The 19946-nt window shown below is 38.1% G+C and overlaps 2 pseudogenes across 2 annotated transcripts; both read right to left on the bottom strand.

Annotated features, from left to right (window-relative positions):
* Positions 1-14057: 14057 nt before the first annotated feature.
* LOC104736852 (uncharacterized protein At4g06744 pseudogene) lies at positions 14058-15572 on the bottom strand (annotated as a pseudogene). Its single transcript, XR_015577410.1, has one exon. The product of XR_015577410.1 is annotated as an uncharacterized protein At4g06744 pseudogene (transcript).
* Positions 15573-18286: 2714 nt separating this feature from the next.
* LOC104736853 (ethylene-responsive transcription factor RAP2-9 pseudogene) lies at positions 18287-18997 on the bottom strand (annotated as a pseudogene). Its single transcript, XR_015577411.1, has one exon. The product of XR_015577411.1 is annotated as an ethylene-responsive transcription factor RAP2-9 pseudogene (transcript).
* Between the last annotated feature and the right edge of the window lie 949 nt (positions 18998-19946).

Here is a 19946-nt window from a genome sequence, read left to right as displayed (position 1 = left end):
AGATGTCAAGGAGGGATTGGTAACCTTGAACATAGTTGAGGATGTGATCATGAAATTTGATATCAACAACCCAACCAACTTGCCCTCTAAGTATCAGCATTTTGTTCTTAATGACAAGGGGGTCATGAGATCTCAAGTGAAGTGGAAACTCCCAGGGTTAAGCTCTCTTCTCAAGAGGAATCAGTTGAAAAGCTCAAGGGTTCAGTTCAGGAGTTGACTGATTTGGTGAAGGACCTCCAAGTGCAACTCAACAAGAGGTCTTTGAAGAAGACAAGACCAAGGCTCAAGATTAAGAAGAAACAAGGTTCATGTGTTATGGGTGAAGTGATCAAGGAACAGCTTCACACTGATCAAGTGGTACCAGGGAGGATCTCATCACCTCCTTGGTCTCTAAACCAAGCCTGAAAAGGCAATCAAAATCAAGCTTAGTGACTTTAAACAAGCTCACTAGGGAGGAAGTCCCTAAGGTATCATTGTAAATATGCTTTATTTTCCTTGTAGTTTTGATTTCTTTTCTTTTATGTTTGTGTTGGGCAGGCCATTTTATGAGAGTGTAGATGGTTTTGGAATGAATTGGACTTGTGCAAGTGGACTCGCAAGCCCACTCGACCGGTCCACCAGAGGTACTCGATCGAGTGGTATGCAAGCCCAAGCCCACTCGATTCTCACTTCTCTTGCACGATCGAGTGGAGGGAGAAAGCAGTTCAAAATTCAAATTTTGGTCAAGTACTCGACCACGTGGGGCGAGTTGCAGAAAAAGAGAGTGAAAGATTCCCAATTCAAATTTGGATGCTTAAAATCTCTCTCAAGTTCATCTCTTTGCTCAAGCTTTGTTCTTTTGGTTTTTGGGTTACTAACCTATTAACTTTGAGTTTTGAGTCTATTCCTTTCAGTTCTTTCTTTCAAAAATGTCTTTAAGGTCTACAAGATCATCTCAACAAGCCGTTGATCGCTCATTGGAACGAAGTGATGCACAACTTGCATCAAGAAGGCAAGCTGGTGGAAGTACTCGACCACCCACTCGAGCAACCAATCGATCGGGTGCTGGCTCGAGTAGGCGGTCGAGTGGCATGCCGAAAAGAAAACATCAGTCAGTTGAGGAGGATCCTGAGCAAACTGAAAGTGAGGAAGAGATACAGTTCACACTTCAAGAACACATAAGGAGGAACAAAGCAAAAGGAAAGAGGCCAGCTGAAGAACAACAAGAAGAGGAGGTTGAGAGTGAGAGTGAAGAAGAAGAAGAAGAGCAAGAGAAAGAACAAGAACCTTGTGATCTAACCCCAAGGCAGCTCTATCAAGCTTTCATGAGAATGAGCTTCCAAGGAACGAGATATCCACACAAGGAGACCATGGAGAAGTTGGGAATTGCTGAAGATGTGGAGTTTCTTTTTGACAAGTGCAACCTAAGCAAGTTCATGAATTTGTGCATGGAGGGATATAAAGAAGAAAGCTTTGAGTTCTTATCCACCATCAAGTTTCACTTCTACCCAAGGATGGACAAGGAAATGGGAGCTGGTTGTTGTGACTTCACCATCAAGGGGAAGAGATATGAGCTTTAATTCAAGAAGATAGCCAATATCTTTGACTTTGAAGTTGGTAGTGAAAGGAGTATGGCTATACCAAGGGAAGAGCTTTTCTCTGTTTGGGAAACCATTGGAGACAACAAGATCTACTCATCCTCCAAGTCCAAGAGCTAAAAGATAAGGAGCCCAGTACTAAGGTATTTTCACAAGTGTCTAGCAAACACTTTCTTTGCTAGAAAGGAGACTGGAAATGTGAATGAGGGAGAACTCAAGATGATTGATGTAGCACTCAATGGGATCATCCTCCAAGCAAGAAATGGCACCATCATCCTTGGTAGTAGTGTAGAGACTGATCTTGCCATGCTCCTTCTTGACCAAATGATCTATTATAGAAGCTGGGTGAGCAAGTTGCACAAGAGAGGGTCAACTGGAGTTTTAACCATTGGAGGCATCATCACTCCAATGCTAGTGGCTGCAAAGGTACCACTTAGAGGAGAGCAAGCTAAGCCAAGATGGATTGACACCAACTACCTCCCTTCTACTCTCATTCTAGCCAAGGAGATGCACAATGGCAAGCACCTCTTCAACTTTGAGCTTCCAACACTAGGGAAGCCTCAACTTGTTCTACCCAACAAGGAGCTTACCACCATAAGTGAAGGGGTGAACATTGATTTTTGGCCATCTTCTGAGTTCTTGTTTGATGGGACAGCCCAAGTGATGGTAGATGAAGCTGGAGATGTAGAAATGGCTGATGGGGAAGAGCAATTCTACTTTGAGGATTATGAGCCAAACCCAAGAGATAGTAGAGGAGTGAGAGAAACTAGCAAGAGGTTGACACTCCTACAAAAGTGGAACAAGTTGCATGGAAAGAACTATGAGAAGCTGAAGAAGAAGGTGGGAAAGATGACTAAGTCTATTAAGGGTTTGAAGAAGGAGATTGCTGAATTGAAGAGTGGAAACTCTTCACCAACACCATCTAACCCTTTGAGGAGGAGTAGCTCAACAAGAGCATTATCTAGAGCTGAACTAGCAGTGGAACCAGCAAGAGCTTCGATGCATGAGCCAATCAGAGGAGGAGAGGTTCAAGTCGCCCAGAACAACAGTTTCCGAGGCACTCGACCGGCTCACTCGAGAACCCTCTCGACCAAGAACCTCCAGTGCACTCGACCGAGTACTTGCCAAAGCCTCTTTATGGTTTCCCAACTCCAGCAGGATATCCAGGATATCCCTATGGCCAAGATTACCCTCTCATCCCTCTCCAATACTTCATGGATCCAGCCCTCTTGCAGCAATTCTACCAGCAGCAAAGGAGCCAATTTATGCCACAACAATCAACTCGCATGCCAACTCGACCACCCCACTCGACTGATCACTCGACCGAGTATCAGTCGATGGCTATAGTCGAGTTGCCTCCTTCTCCACCTCCAAATCCAAATCCAAGCTCCCACTACACCTTTGACAGCATGAATGAGGATGTAGACACTTTCTTCCACAACCAATAAGGTACCAACATCAACATTTCATTGTAAATACCATTTCATCTCATGTTTAGTTTTCTTATTTCAAATTTTGAATCCTCTGACAAATTTTTATTACACAAGGGACTGTGTAATTTAAGTTTGGGGGAGGGTTTGAGATAGCATTTGACATTGTGTTCTGTTTTCTTATTTCAAATTTTTGGCATAACCATGTTAGTATTTGCATTTCATCTATGGCATAGAAAAACCCTAAAATTTTGAAATTTTTTGCAAAAATCTTTACAAAAACAGAGTGTTCATGTTGTCTGCATTGCATATTGGCATCTTGTTTAGCTTGTTTCATGTAAGACTGTTTCATATTTGCATTGGGGATCTATGATGAATCATGCCTTGTTAGCTTGTTTAAATTCACTAAAATAGAATCAATGCCCAAGTTAATAATACTTTGATGCTAGTTGAGCAGCTAGAAGCATAAGATTGAACCAAGCCTTGAATTCCTGCATTGCATTTGGTTTAAATTGAAGCATGTTGTGATATGATGCCACTTCCTATTTATAAGAACCTAATATTAATTTGTAATTATCAATTTGTGCATTGCTTTAAACTCATGGATACCATATACATATTTGGATCATCTTTCTCTTTTTTACCACTCTTGCTGATCCAAGTAGCTGATTGCACCATTAAAATCAGTTCCCCCCACCCTTAACCAACCCTTGTTTCAAGCCATGTTTATTCTTGAGTGTGTAAGGCCTTTTTGGGATTGAGCTTGGTAGAAAGTGTTAGGTTTGAGCTGACAAGAATATTGCCTTGTGTAGTTCTAGTTTGCAACTTTCAAACTAGATAGGACTAGGTGGTTTAATTGTTGGGTTTGGGACTTGGTTGCATTGAAAAAGAAAAGAAAAGAGAAAGAAAAGGTAATAGTCTTTAGGAGGGGAATGTGTTTAAGAAAATGTAAACTCTAGTGAAAGAATGGGAAGAATGAGATTGTTAAAGATGGTTCTAATCAAAGAAAATAAAAGAAAGAAAAGAAGAGTCAAGCAAAAAGCTTTTATGTCTTAAGGTTTAAGAAGAAGAGTGAACCATAGCAGTAAGAAAGAAATCTCCATTCCACTAGTTGATTCAAATAAGAAACCTCTCCTAAGGTTTAAAAAGAAAAGTGAAAAGGGTATTTGAGAAGAGATGAAGATAAGGGTAGAACTAGGACCATTTGGGATTAGAATGATAGGATCAAACACTTTGGTTACTTTTGGGTAGACAAGGTTTTGTTCTTGTATGTGTCTAAGTGTTCTTACCTTTAGCATTCTTCTAAAGCTCAATCCATTTTTTATGAGAGAACCTTGATATTGATAAGCCCCACTCTAAACAGAGACCATCATTGTCTCTAAACCTTTACCACCAAGCCAAATGAGTTTAAAGCATTGCATAAGATTGATTCATGTTCTTGCTTAATGAATGTTAAAGGAAATGGTTGATTTGAATGCATGTGGATATCTAAGACTCAAATCAGTAAGGGTTGTGAAAGGCTTGTCTAAAATCTTTAAGTACAGCTCATTTAACTTGCATCATAGTACTAGTAACTTGGACATTGATTCTAGCTGGTTTGTTAGCAAGCTTTAGGAGATGAGATCCCACTTTCAAACCTCACCTACCTTCTCATGTCTTTCATTTGCTTGAGGGCAAGCAAAGACTAAGTTTGGGGGTGTTGATGTTCATATATTTTACTCTGTTTTCCCTTAGCATATTCACATCTTTTGCATGATTTTCCATCACATTTGTCCATTAATATATAGCCTTAGAACTGCTTATGCATTAGAGTAGGTTTTGCATTGCATTTGCATAGTTTCTTGCATGAACAGGAGATTTTGGATCCTAAGGAGCATGGATGGAATGCTGAAGATGATTGAAGCTGTCAAGTGAAGGAAACAAGGGATTTAGAGCTGAAGAATCAAGGTCCGGAAGTCCACTTGAACGCCCACTCGACCGTGTGCGGAAAAAGACTCGACCAGATGGAAGAAGCAGAAGAAGATGGCCACTCGACTAGCATTCGACCGAGCACGTGGTCGAGTTGACCGAGCCGCCCTCCTATTTTGTCTTTTATCATTTTTAGGGCTTCCCTTCCTTTTGCTATATAAGCCTTGTACCCTGCAGCCACCAAAAAGGGAGAGAGAGAGAGATTTTTTAGAGTACAATATTCTAGACCTAGTATTTACCCTTTTGGGAATTATTTTACTTTTGCACTTTCTTCTCCTTAGATTCTCTAGCCACCTTTGAGAAAACTCAGAAATCTATGATATTTGTTGGTTTTGTAACTTTCTAAGTATTGAGTATTTGAGTTTGATTCCTTCTTCAATATTGTAGATCTCTTACTCATCTGTCTAATAATGCAAGTTTCATTGATTTCTGGGTTTATGACTTTGTTCATCATGTTCTGTGATTGTGAGTAGTGGCTTAGGATCTTGAGGATGGATTAGGATGGGTAAAAGCTATGGTTGTTTAGGTTGATCAAGCTTGTTTGTTGCATATCTCTTCTGGCTTAGATAAGCTCTATGATATCCTTATACTGAGAGGGTGAGGATAGATCTCAGGCTTCTTAACATCATACCAATGTTTAAGTTGCTGGATAAGGCAAAGGCTAGAGATTATCATTGAGCATGCTAAGAGATTAGATGCTTTGTTTGATTTTTGACCATAATGATCTGGGTTTTAATGCCTGCTCTTATATGTAATAGCCAGTGAGAGCTGGGTCTAAGAAGTATTTGAGCTTGAGTGTTATTGCCATGAGAATGGATTAACATGGTTTGGAAGATCATTGTCTAGATATTAGCTCATTGATTGAGGTTTGTTGGTCAATCTAGATAACCATAATTTAAGCCCATGAATCCATCTTCAGGACCTTCCTTTGTTTATTGATTTCCTAGTACAAGTTTTGTAGTTTGTTTACTGTTGCTCTGTTTCAATATTTGCTATGTTCCTTGCATCCGCTTACCAACTCGACCATCCACTCGATTGTGCCTCGATCGAGTGCCTGCTCGAGCTCGTCCAGAGTTCTTGTTTTTTGTTCTGCATTCACCTATTTCATTTCCTGTATTGCATCAGTTTATCTTAGTAGCTTTTATATTCTACATTTCACAATCATCATTAGGTTGTTAGTGACAAACATCCTTTATATTTGGCTTGACTTAGATAAGTATTCACATCCTGATTGCTTGCATCACACTCATTTTGGTTTGCCATCCTTTATGCTACAACTACATAAGGGTAATTGAAACACCTTGCATCCATCTCCTTCATCAATCATCACACACCACAATAAGAATAGGTTCAATCAACCAATCGAGAATGGAATTATTTCCACAATAACAACTACCATAAAAACACTCATGTCGTGATACAGTCAAAGAAAACATGGGCAAAACCTATGGCGTCTTTCATTAAATGTAACTATGATACTACTTTAGACTACAACACAAATCAAACAAAATGTGGTTGGGTACTACGAGATCAAGATGGTATCTGCCAAGGATGAGCGCTTCTGTTTTGGGTTACGCTTTGTCACCTTTACAGGCTGAAGCAAAGGCATTGTTAGCGGCGACACAATATAGTTGGATTAGAGGTTTAAACAATGTTATGTTTGAAGGTGACAATGAGACCCTCACTAAAATGCTCAACGGAAAACAATTTGATATATCAATCAATGACATCGTTGAAGATATCAAGGCATGGTCATCCAAATTCAAGAAGACTTAATTTGTTTTACTTCTAGAGACTGTAACAATACTGCTCATTATCTAGCTAAATTTGGTTGTAATTCAAATATGTTCTATTCAGGGTGTTTTTCACTTCCTATCTGGCTTTCAAATCAGTTGTATAATGATTATTACCATTCATCAATATAATTCATTTTTGCTGGAAAAAAATCATATTTTCTTCAATACTGATTTGATGTTTTTATGTTTCTATGTGTTACTAGTTTCATCATTGGGTATGGGTTTTCTAAAGGGATAATTATGTGAGTTAATTATAAGATCGGCATTTTTTAATGGGTATTGTCCAATCCGAACTTTCTATGCATGTTTATAGATTTAGGCCTTTTTAACGATGAAAAGACAAAAGTTTCCTTCTCACATCAGATAATTGATGATCGACTCTCTCGCTGCAAATTTGGTTCCTCTTTTCGTTGACTCAGCGATAGAAAAGAGACAGTGCTTCAATCTTCTCCCTCCGACTACACACAACCATGATCATCCTAAATGAATGCCAATAACGAGAAGCTTCGGGAGAAGTAAGTTTCAATTTCTAGGGTTTTAAATTTTTCTGAAATTTTGTTTTCCTCTAGGATTTAGAGATGGAGAGGGGCGAAGAGACGGAGAGTTTCGATTTGTCAGGTTTGTTGTCGGTCTACAAACTTACACGTCATCTCTCTCTAATTCAAAGGTAACAAAAATCCCAAATTTTTTCCATTTTTCAACAACGCTTCATCATCTTCGTAGCTTCTCTATATCGCAGGAAGCCTTCTGAGAATTGCGAGAAGCTGAGAGGTATGTGAGCTCTCTTTCTATGTCATCTTTGCCTCAATGGTGATTTTTTTCATACTAAACAAATCTAATGGGTTTTGATGGAGAAATACTATGCATTGTTAGTCATGTCCTTTACAATATGTGTGTTTCATTTGGTGTTTGGGTTCCTTAGCGTTTAGTGCTCCTTAATTAAAGAGTGTGTTTAACTTGTTTCTTGGGTTCCCTCGGTAATAGTTCATAGGGTAAGTTTTTCTTCATACATGGGTGTTTGATTTGGTCTTTGGGTTCCCTCGGTAATAGTTCTTAGGGTATAGTTTTTCTTCATACATGGGTATTTGATTTGGTCCTTAGGTTCCATTAGTTATAGTCCTTAGGTTATATTTTTTTTCCTTAATACATGTTTTGCCTCTTTTGATTTCCTTTGTCTCTTTATTTACTCTTCTTATTTTGTTGACTTTGGATCATACTAATTTCGTAGAAAATATAAACAAGCATATTTTCATTGTCATTAACTTCTATACACCTCATGATTTTGAAATACTGGCTTTTGTAATCATGAGTTTTTTGCACAAAAATGTCTAATTTAACTTTATTCTGTAAGTATTTGATGATCTTGATCTCTGTCACTTGGTCATCTATATTTGTTCTTCTTCATGTGTAAAAACTGCACAAGAACAAATACTCAAACAATTCTGAGGTAATTTTGCTTTCATATCATGTGTGGCATCAGTGTGATGGTTGCAAAGGCAGAGACGTTCTGGAAGAAGTCAGCAACTTCAGACTATCTTAACCTGTATTTTCCATGTCAATGCATATTCAACTCTTGTTAAAACATGAAACAATATGTAAACTTTTTCTTCTATTATGTTGAGGAAACATGAAACAATATGTAAATTTCTTCTCGCACTCAGATTCAATCAAACAAATATGAGGTTATCATCGAAGCAAAGCTCCATGCGTCCATCAATGGTTTCTCTGCGCAAGTTTAAGAGTTAACAGAACAAAACCTTAGACATTAAGAATTAAGAGAAAATCATGGTGCTTACCTCTGTATATTTTGTTCAGATTCTTCTACTCTGTAGATTTTTTTTTAATTTCTCCACCATTGTCCACATAAACAAAGATCTTCATATTTTCAACAATCCCTTAAATCCAATCCATTGCTTTTACAAGCCACATCTTCTTTTTTTGAATTTAATGTTAAATTATATTTAAAGAAAAAATATCGTTGTTACAACTAGTGCATCAGAAAGTTAAAATAATCTAAACAGACCAAAGCAGAGCAAAACAGAGCAAATATGTGGTTAACTAAATTTTGGAGCTGAGCCACCGTTGGAAAATGAAACAAGTATTCTTCTTGTGTGTGTGTGTTGGAATGTGAATGAATGATATGATGATGAACAATGGTGAAAGCAAGGTGTTTCAATTCCCCTTATGCAGTTGTAGTATAAGAGGTGTCAATCCAATCTGAGTGTTTGCAAGCAATCAGGATGTGCATATATGTCTAAGTCAAGCCGAATGTAAAGGATGTTTGTCACTAACAATCCTATTGCAGAATGTAAAATGCAGAAAGTAAAAACTACTAAGATAGATGCTAAATGTAAAGAGAACAGACTAATCAAAGCTATGATGAACCAAGAACAGAAATAGAACTATGATAATGCAAGTAATGCAAGGCAAGTAATGAACAGGACACTAAGTAGATGCAACAGAAATGGAACTAGAATGAGACAAGAGATAAGACAGGACAACTACAAAGCATAAACGAAAATTCTGGGGATGAACTCGAGCAAGCACTCGATCGAGTGTAGATCGAGTGCAGGGTCGAGCTGGACAAATCCGGAAAACAGAGCAATGCAAGAAAAACAGAGCAATACAAAAGCAAATCAAACAACGATTAAACAACATGATTTAAACTAGGAAATCAATAAACAAGGAAGGCCTTGAGGAGAGATTCATGGGCTGGACTATGATTGAGGTCATCTAACCTGATCAACAAATCTCAAACAACTTGAGCTAATATCTAGACATATATTTCTAAGACATGTTTAATCCACTCTCATGGCAAGAAACAATCAAACTCATGCATCTCTAGACTTGTTCTCACAAAGTAAAGAATCTACACAAGCAGGCATTAAGCAATATGTCAAATACCAAACAAGACCTCTAATCTCTTAGCAAGCCTAATGGTAAACTCTAGATCTAGCCTTATCTATGCTTCTTAAACATTGGTGTGATGCTAAGATGCTTGAAATCAGATCCTACCCTCTCAGTTATAGGACCAGCATTAAGAACATCTAGCCTAGAAGAGATCTACAACAATCAAGCTTGACCAAATCAAACAAACCTCAAACACAACCCAGCCTAACCCATCCTCAAGATCCTAAGCAACTACTCACAAGCATACATGATGAACATCAAAGTCATAAACCCATAAAATGATGAAACTTGCATGATTAGATAGATAAAGCAAAGATCTACAATATTGAAGAAGGAATCAAACACGAATTCTTAATATCTAGAAAGTTATGGAACCAACAAAATCCAAGAATTCTTTGTTTTTCTCCTTCAAGGAGGTACAAGATCTAAAATATAAAAGTGCAAAAGGAATAATTCCCAAAAAGGTAAAAACTAAGTTTTTGACTCTCTAAAAAGCTGGACTCTTTTGTGGCTGCTGGTACAAGGCCTTTAATTAGAAATAGTAGTAGAAGCCCTAAAAATGCTAAAAGACAAAATATCTAGGCGGCTCGGTCGAGTGACCGGTCGAGTTGGCTCCTCTTATGCTCCTTCCACTTGGTCGAGTCCCTCTCTGCACACGGTCGAGTGTCTGGTCGACTGGGCGGTCGAGTGGGACTCCGGACCTTGGTTCTTTAGCCTTAACTCTCTTGCTTTCTCCTCATGATTGCTTCACTTCTCCTCAGCATTGCTTCCATGCTCCTTAAGCTCCAAAATCACCTGTTTATGCATGAAAAGATGCAAATGCAATGCAATTAAACTCTAATGCAAGAACAGTCCTAAAGCTATGCAATAATGGTCAAAATGGATAGCAAAAGATGCAAAAGATGTGAATATATTAAGGGAAAACAGGGTAAAATATATGAACATCAGAAAACCTCATCGTAGCGCTTGTCACCCAACTGCTGATCTCGAATTTGGGTATCAATCCATCCTACAACACGAGATGCTAAGTTGAGCTTGTCCCCATGCCGACGCCCATTTCGTTCTCGCCAGAGTGCATAAACGGCAGCTTCAAATGTATATCGGATGAGGAAATCCTCAATTAGATCATGTTGTTGTGACGAGACATAGTCAACGAGATACGACTAATTTGTTATGTAGCGCGATTTGAGGAGCCCACGAGCAAGGCTAGACCAAACTTCAGAAGAAAAACTGCATGTGAAGAAAAGGTGATCCTGTGATTATGCTGAAGATTGGCAGAGCCCACATGTTCCTTGCGGACTGCCATTCCAGACCGCGATTCTCTCATCCGTAGAGAGCCGGTTCTGAACCGCTAACCACACACAAAAAGAGAACTTCGGGGTAACATGAGTGAACCAAACCTATGCATGCCACGCCACCATACTACAGGTTGTGCGTATATGGTTCTAAGTGTCACTGGTTGAAAATTTAGCCCGATAAATATCCTGCTTCCCTCGCCATAAGACCTCATCAGAGGATACTGTTCTACGTTGCCAATTTTTTCCAAATAAGATCCTCCTCTCTCTTATAAATCCAAGTGTCCTCCGCAGCCTCTTCCACAGAGTCCGTAGGCAAGTTTCCCCCTAAGGTCTCCTCAACAGCGACCTTCAGAACCTTGGAGCCCGAAAGCTCTTTACGCTCACTGTCTTCGTGAGTTACAGTGTTAGTGGTAAATGACGGGAATGTTTCCTCAGTACCCGAAGGTTCTTTAGAGACTTCTTCTGCACCTATCACCATAGTTACGGAGGCAGACTTATCATGAATAACTGCAGCAGGGCTGAAAGACAAGTGGCACTAAAATGCCCCCACTTCTTACAACAAGTACACCTAGGAGGCAACCAAGGATAGGAATAATGGAAAGTGGTCGCCAACTCTCCATCCTCCTCACCCATGACAACATATTCAAGGGGCAAGATTTTTGTCAAATCTGCCTCCACGAGTATATGCGCTTCATCAAAACTGACACAAGCTTCCGTCTTTAGGTGTAAACAAACTGGTTTGCCACCAGCACTTGCTAGAAATTCTAACCCCTTATCTGTAAACATGGATAGAGGAACATCAGTGAGAGTGACCCATAGAGGTATGGATTTTATGGCCGGTTGAGACTCCTCCGTAAACGACGTCCATTTAGAAACAATCTTGGGGATATCCATGATGTTCCACATACCTCTGTTCAAGACCCGGTGTCGCATGCCTTCACTTCGTATAGACTCATTAACCTCGTAGACATCAATCAATGTTGATTTATCCCCCAAACGACAAATTTTGTTCACTATCATGTGGATCTTCCCCACGTGAGGTGCCTTGGAATTGAGAAACTTCCCTAAGAGAAAATCCTCCCAAATTGGTTTCGTATCAACAAAAACTTCCCGAGGCACAACCACCTGCTCTTGCCCATCATCCTCTGAGACCACAAACTTTTGCTGAGTGAAGACACGATTTTGGGATACATAAACCCAAGGTCTGTTCGGGACCCCTGTTGTTTGAGTTGTCCAAACAATTGCTTGACTCGAATCAGCAGATCCGTCTGATGTTCCAACCTCCACAACTTTTGAACCAACAGTCGTGGAGATATCTCCTAACGCCGGTGAACCTGCCTGCCCCCCTCCTAACACCGGGAAATCTGCGGGACGGCGTGGAGAAGCCGTCGACGGCTGCATACGTGACCGAAAAGCAAAAAACCCTAATCGCTCTTTTTGTTGCCCTCCACGTCAGCAAGCGTGTTTTTTACAAGCCACATCTTCAATTAGCAGCCACATAACAAAGACAACAGTTAACGGAACGACAAATCGGTAGAGCAGCCTGCAGTGATGCTTTTGCAGCTGAAGAAATCCAGTGCATATCGGCCAAGAGTAGAAGCGTCATTTGTGTTACTCTAAAATGGTTAAAACCGGAGATACATAAAAAATGCTTAATTTCAAAGTTTTTAGAGAATAAATTCTCATTTTGACAATAACCCCATACTTCATGTATTTTTCTGGCAACGAAAAAGTTCATGTTTTTCTGACAAATATTAAATATTTATATATTTTTATGCATGGTAAAAATTATATGAGATTGTATAAGATTGTATCATATAGTTCTTCATCTAAGATTATGTTTATTGCTGTTCAAAAAAAAATATATGTATATATGTTTATTGCTTGGTTTAATTTGGCCAGTGAAACAACTGCCCTTAACACCAAAAGTGTTTTTAAATCAGTAGATCTATCCTACATGGGCCAAGTATCCTTAGCTAAAGACAATGATGTTATTGTGCTTTGTGAACATATCAAATTTGGTTGTTAATGCTTGCTTATATTTCCTAATTGACAAACGACAATTTAGTTTATATGAATCTCTTGTTTAGATAGTTGTTACATACGAAAGTAATAGCACCACTCGACAGCATCACTGTACTCATCCAATATCCCTCGCATCCAACATTTGGTGTCGATCCACCTAATGTTGGGCAACACCCAAACTCTACGTACAGCACATACAAATCTGTTAAGAAAAAGTTAACCCAATTTTTTTTTCGAGAATCATTTATACTGTACATAGCGAGAGGCGAGAGCACGAACTTAGTTAAACATCTTTTCGTATGTACGACAAGCCTTTTTCTTAGCTGGATGCAAATTATATGATTGGACCAAAATCGATTTTGTTTAGACAACTAATTCTTTTTAGGAGTTCTAGTAGTAGTCCATAGAAAATGTCAATGGGTTCGGTAGGAATGGGGTCACCTCTTCTCATCTCTCTTAATTTTTAATTTTATTTTTTTGACATCAATCATCTTTCTTTAACTTTTTGGTACGTTTAACCCATCAAATGCAGTAGACGTGGAGGAATGGTGCCCACTTCACATAATTTATATGATGGTCCCGTTGTGGGACTACTTACACATTACTACCCAATATAATGAAAATGAATCATTAATATTTTACACTGTTTCTTATATTTTAGTTTACACTGTATTTGAAGTACCGCTTTGTTAAACATTTCACTATTTTTTCATAATTGCTATCCTTGTAGATGGAGTGCACATTCAACAAATGAAATCATAGGAAAGGTTTAAAGAAGCTGGAAGTGATCCTAAGATCATGATAAAAACGTGCATTACATTAGAGAGGAAACCGTAGTGGCCGTGCTTTTAAGTCTAACACTGACCTTATCTTTTTAGTTTTTATCATGAGTACTCATGACTCATGAGTATGTTATGAACTGTATAGGACATGACAGAAGATGGAACTAATTAACTCATTCGTGGACATGGAAACTATACTAGCTACCACAAGGTAAGTTTATACACCTTGCAACACAAATACCAATATGGCCCTTCCGTTACTATAATTGTCTTGGTGGAAACATAATTCGATTATTTTTCATTACACAATGAGAATGATTAATACACTGATGATGATAAATATTAAGGTGAGGGAGCCACCATGGGCATGAAAGCATTAGAAGAGGAAGAAGATATATGAGAATATCTACAAGAGAAAAAACTATGGTACCACATGTGAGGACAGTAGTACTTCTTAGGTTTGACAAAAAACTCGGCACATTCTTGCATTGATCTTTGTCCTGGGAAGAAAGGAATGCAATTGTTACTAACGTCAAGTACACCTCTGTCAAGTAAACCCCTACACCAAGGCCCTACGTGCGTGAAATAGTTATCAGACAACGATAAGTTGACAAGATTGTCCCGGAGCACCATGCATACCGCCTCCGGGATGGCCCCGAACAAGAGATTCCCAGCAAAATTGAGTTGTTCTACTTTCTCCAGACACATTAGCGAAAGCGGCAGAGGACCTGTGAGCTTGTTTCCACCAATATCAATCACTGATGCTCCCGTGAGGAACCCGATCTCGTAAGGGATACAACCCGTGAAATCGTTATTCAAGAAGAGTACTTCGGTTAACGTTGACATTGATCTTAGGATGCTTCTTGGGAGAGGACCATTGAACTTGTTGTTTGCTAAAGTTAAGTATAGAATGTGTGTTGTACCATCACCAGGTACCTCCGGTAGGCTTGCAGTAAAGCCGTTGTCATTGATGAAGAGAACGTCGAGGTTTTGACCGAGAATTTGTGGAGGGACTGAACCGGAGAAAGAGTTGAAACGGATGTCAAGAAATGTCAAACCGGACATACCAACTACGGCTGTCGGAAACTGGCCGGTGAATCTATTGTTGCTGATGTCGAGTTCGTAGAGGTACTTGAGGTTGACGATCTGGGAAGGCACGGTACCTCCAAAGTTGTTCGAGTTAACATGAAACAGAGCCAAGTCAGGAAACTGATCGATAAATCCTTCAATAGAGGGAGCAGAGAGCTGAAAGCCATTGAAATCAATGGAAGCGACAGTGACTGCGGTTTTGTTGTCCGGAGGATTGTCACAGTGAAAGCCTCTATAACTGCAGATGTCTGAACCAGTCCATGTCTGGGTTACTTTATAAGGATCGAGAGTGATGAGTGACTTGAATCTCTGGATCACTGGGTACACCACAGCAAGTCTTTGGTCTAAGAAAGAGAGTATCTCTTGCCTCGCGTCGGTGAGGTCACCGTTGGTTAATTGTTGAGTTTCTCTGCTGCTTGTATCGGGCAAAGCGATGGTGCTAACAAGGAAAAGAGCCAAAATCAAAGGATTCTTCATCTTTGCCACTGAACCAAAATGTGTCGGCGATCAAAGAGAAGTGGAAGTTCTAGTGTTTATTATTTATGCCTCACTAGTTTTTGTTTTCTATCTTTTATGTGAATACTGAATAGGTTCTTGAGAAGTAAAATACAAAAATGATAACAATCTCTAACCCAAAAAAAAAAAAAAAATCCCACCTGCCCAAGTAGTATATGTCTCTTTATCTAAACAAAGTATCAAACACAACTACTATAAAGTTGTATGTAGTATATACCCTTTCAACTCAAATCACCCTATACGTATTTTTTTAGTTTCTACTCAATTCACTTGGAACTAAATATAGAGAAAGGAAGGGATATTTTTGAAAAGTGACATAGAGATAGGAGTATTTTTGAAAATGACTAAATTCTAAATCTTAAACCTCAAATACTAAACGGATGTCATTAAAATCACGAACTTTCAAATTGTGTCCATTTTAATCACCAACTTTGTAGGAGGCCATTTTAAACATGAACTTTTGTTGACTTACCGTTTAAATCATCATATTTTGTTGACCACTCCGTTTCATACATGTCGTTAAGTCCCTAAACGGAGCAATCAGTCGGCGTTAATAGGTAGTTAATTCTTCCCTGTTAGTGTCAAAACGACACTGTTTGAATCCGAGCAAACCCAACAAAAAATCCCCAAATCGATCCCATTCAAAAACAAAATCCTTAATTACCCAAATCGATCCTATTCAATCTCAGCATGAGCTCTTTTTTGTGAACCGTGTCATCAAAAATGTTTAAGTTAGCATCTTCTTCAAGAGCCGCTTCTACGACATTAACTTCTTCATTTCCACCACCTACTGCATCATCAACATCATTGCAATCCTCATCTTCGTACACCACGCAGTCATCTTCACTGTCAAGGACCACTGCAGGCTCCACTTCGTCATCTTCATCACTTCTTTTTTTACGTTTTTGACGCCGACATGAAGCTCCACCTCTACTTTTCTTTCCTATATCTCCAACAACAGATTCAGCAACCGGTTCACCACCTCCATCTCTGACATTAGAAACTGCTACGTCTTGCGGTGGAGCTCGAACTCCATCTTCAACTCGAGGAGCTTCATCTAATGGGTTTCGATCATACACAATTAAACTCAGTGATTCATCTTCTGGTAGCGCTCCAACAAACGATATCACACCTTTATTTCTCACTTTTGGCATTTGGGACTGAGAAATCGATAGGGGAAAATCGAGAATTGAGAATTGGGGATTTTGAATTGGGAAATTAGGGATTTTGTTTTTGAATGGGATCGATTTGGGGATTTTTTGTTGGGTTTGCTCAGGTTTAAACGGTGTCGTTTTGACACTAACGGGGAAGGATTAACGACCTATTAACGCCGGCTGATTACTCCGTTAAGGGATTTAATGACATGTCCTAATCGTCGTGGTCAACAAAATATGATGATTTACATGGTAAGTCAACAAAAGTTCATGTTTAAAATGGCCTCCTACAAAGTTGGTGATTAAAATGACCACAATTTGAAAGTTCGTGATTTGAATGACATTTTTCCCAATACTAAACTCTATCCCCTAAAAACTATACCCTAAATGTATAATAGAGAACCCAAACCTAAAAAAAATCTAAAAATTAATTTAATATATCGTAATTGTGTAAAAAAAAATGAAAATGTTCAAAAAGAGGTATTTTTGAAAAGGGGTATCTCAAAAAAGGCATTTTTAGCAAATTCTCTACAAATTATGGCTTTCTAGAAAATATTTAATTTCATTTAGAAAAGATAATTTTGGAATTAAAATAATTTAAATCAAAATTATTTGGTTAAAGAAACAATAATTTTTCTTCTCTCTTCTTATTTTGGTTAAAGAAACATTAATTTTTCTCTCTTTCTTATTATTTGTACATAAAATTATACTATTTGATTGATGTAGACTAAAATACCCCCACCTAACACCTAACCTCTATTTAACTTTTTAATTTATTTATGATTAGAACTAAAATAAATGAATACTTCTTCCTTTTTGGAGAAATTTCTGAAATTAATATCAAAAAACTCGTCTTTCTAAAACCTTATTAAAAATACCATTAAAAATATGTTATTTCGAGAAACACAATGTAGAATTAGTAGCGACGATTCAAACACCTGAAAACTAGCCCGCATTTTCTAATATCCTAGATGATTTCCATCAGCTAATTTCCTTTCTTCTCCTTGTCTAAGATACTCTGCTCATCAAGTTTGAAGGCGGATTATCTCGCTCAGTTGTCTAGATCTTTATTTTACGTTGTTTTTTTTGTAAACTTTTTTCTGTTTAGGCTGTCAACTTCGGGAATTTTTTATTATTAGTATTTGGATGACAAAAAAATACTATTTATCTAAATATATGTATAAGCTTATAAAAATGTATACAAACTACCTTTATATGTGTGTAAAATTTTGTATATATTTTTAAAAAGGTTAACAAAATGTTTTTGCTTTGGTCAATTATTAGACCAAAACATACCGGTTCATTAGCAAAAGTTTTATATTCGTAGGGATGTAAAGATTTAACCCCTGGTGTAATGGTGTTACAATTGGACTTATCACTTACTACTTGTCACTAGACTAAGATCATTTCACGATTTTCAAAATCTTTTAAAAATCTTTTTAAAAGTTTATAAAACGTTATAAAAATTTGAATCGAACGTGAATATGCTCATTGCATAAATATTTTCTATCTAGTTTAACACTTCTACATTGTGTCTATGTGGATTACAAGCCCCCTGCTACTATTTTGTTTTACCCTATTTAAAGTCTATAAGTCCCGTCGGAGCAGCAACATCCATCATACAACCCCAATTTGACCTATTATCATACCACAACGACGTGAGTGCGGCTACGTTAACAAATTGTTACTTATGGTTTACACCACAACTAATATCACTAATACACCTACTACAGTATCCAACTTAACATCAATCGTCCGATATTATTTGGACAATTCTCGTAAATACTATTGTAATAACGATTTAATCACTGGTTATTAGCATTTTTTTCCTTTATGCTTGTTTCTTAGGATCCATGTTATGAAAAGATTACTATGCTCAACGAAAAAAAAAAGCATTTATCAACTATAGTATGCCTCCTTTGAATCAGAGCCTCTGTTTGACTCTGTCTCGGGCAATCTCCAACCTATAAACTACCAAACTGTAAAATTACAATCCATATTCTCCACCTTAGTATTCTCTGATCGGAGCTCCGCGTCAACTCTAGCTCCCACCTCAGCCGCCTTCTGCCGTATCAACGTCGCAGACATGTCTCCTCCTACGCCTTCACCGCCGTTTCTATCCTGAAAGACATGTTCGGGGAAATTGAGTCTTGCAGAAGGACCACGTAAGTAAAACACGGCGGTGTCGTAAGCGCGTGCGGCAGCAACCGCGGTTTTGTAGGAACCAAGCCAGATCCGTGATCGTTTGTTTGGCTCCCTTATCTCAGCCACCCACTTCCCCCACTTCCTCATCCTTATCCCTTTATATGGCTTCTCCTTGGGGCTCATTGGATTCCTCTTCGGCTTCTCCTTCATGACGAGTCCTTCTTTCACCATAGGAAAGTCTTGTTTTCATTTGTATTCATTCTCAATCATACCCCCTCAATTTAAGCAAACGTGACATGTCTACGTGTGTAATATATAAAGAGAGAAGATTACAATTACATAGGCGGCTAAAGATATATATATGCCTTATGTGACAGCGCCGCCACTCTTTTTCTTACTCGATTATTTAAGTAAGCCGACATTAACCATAACCTTCATTTACTAACTTAACGAAAGAATTATTGTTTGACTTTTAGTGTTTGGTTAAAAGGATTATGCATTGAATGTTTGAATTGGAGTTTTATTCCCATGAAGCGGCTTGTCGACATTTGGCCCACCAACGTGGCAGCCTACTCTTACGGCATCCACTCCGCGACACATTTTCTTTCTATCATCACTTTTGTTTTGTCTTTGCGTTCTTTTTCTTCTCATGTGTTTTTTTAGTGCTTCAAACATATTAGCTCCTCGGTCTACTGTAATTTTTATTAAAAATCCAAATTTTTAATAAAACTCCAAATTGATTTTTCCAACCTAGATGAACTACGTTGTTAGGTTCTTATATATGTGTTTATCAAATCAAACTCCCAAAAAAACGATTTGTAAATTCTACCAAGGTTAAGGTACATGCCTATAGTCTCCTAACTTTTCTCTGCACAACTCTTTTCGCAGAATTATTTAAAGATAGTCTTCGGTAAAGGTCTTCGAGAAAGTTATCTATATAACAAATAGAGTTAGTTTTTGAAGTAATATAGCCAACTCATATTGGATATTTAACAACCTTTTCTATCTCTGTCTCTTCATCTCCATCTGTATTATATATACACGGTTTAGTTGCAATTTAGTCATAATCCACTACTTAACGACTATTTTACTATTTTTAGTGCAGTCTCTAAAATCATGTTTTGTTGTAGTATTTAATTATTATTAACTATTAAGTTTTACCCACTGGTATACGATAAATCTATTATATTATTTTGTTGATATGATATTATAATGATTTAGAGGTGTTTATAGTTGATGGTGAATTAAATATATAT

The sequence above is a fragment of the Camelina sativa genome, chromosome 13 (assembly GCF_030686135.1).
Source record: "Camelina sativa cultivar CO46 ecotype springtype chromosome 13, ASM3068613v1".
Classification (NCBI taxonomy): domain Eukaryota; kingdom Viridiplantae; phylum Streptophyta; class Magnoliopsida; order Brassicales; family Brassicaceae; genus Camelina; species Camelina sativa.
The sequence above is the reverse complement of the archived record's forward strand: the minus strand, read 5'-3'. Positions and strand labels throughout refer to the sequence as shown.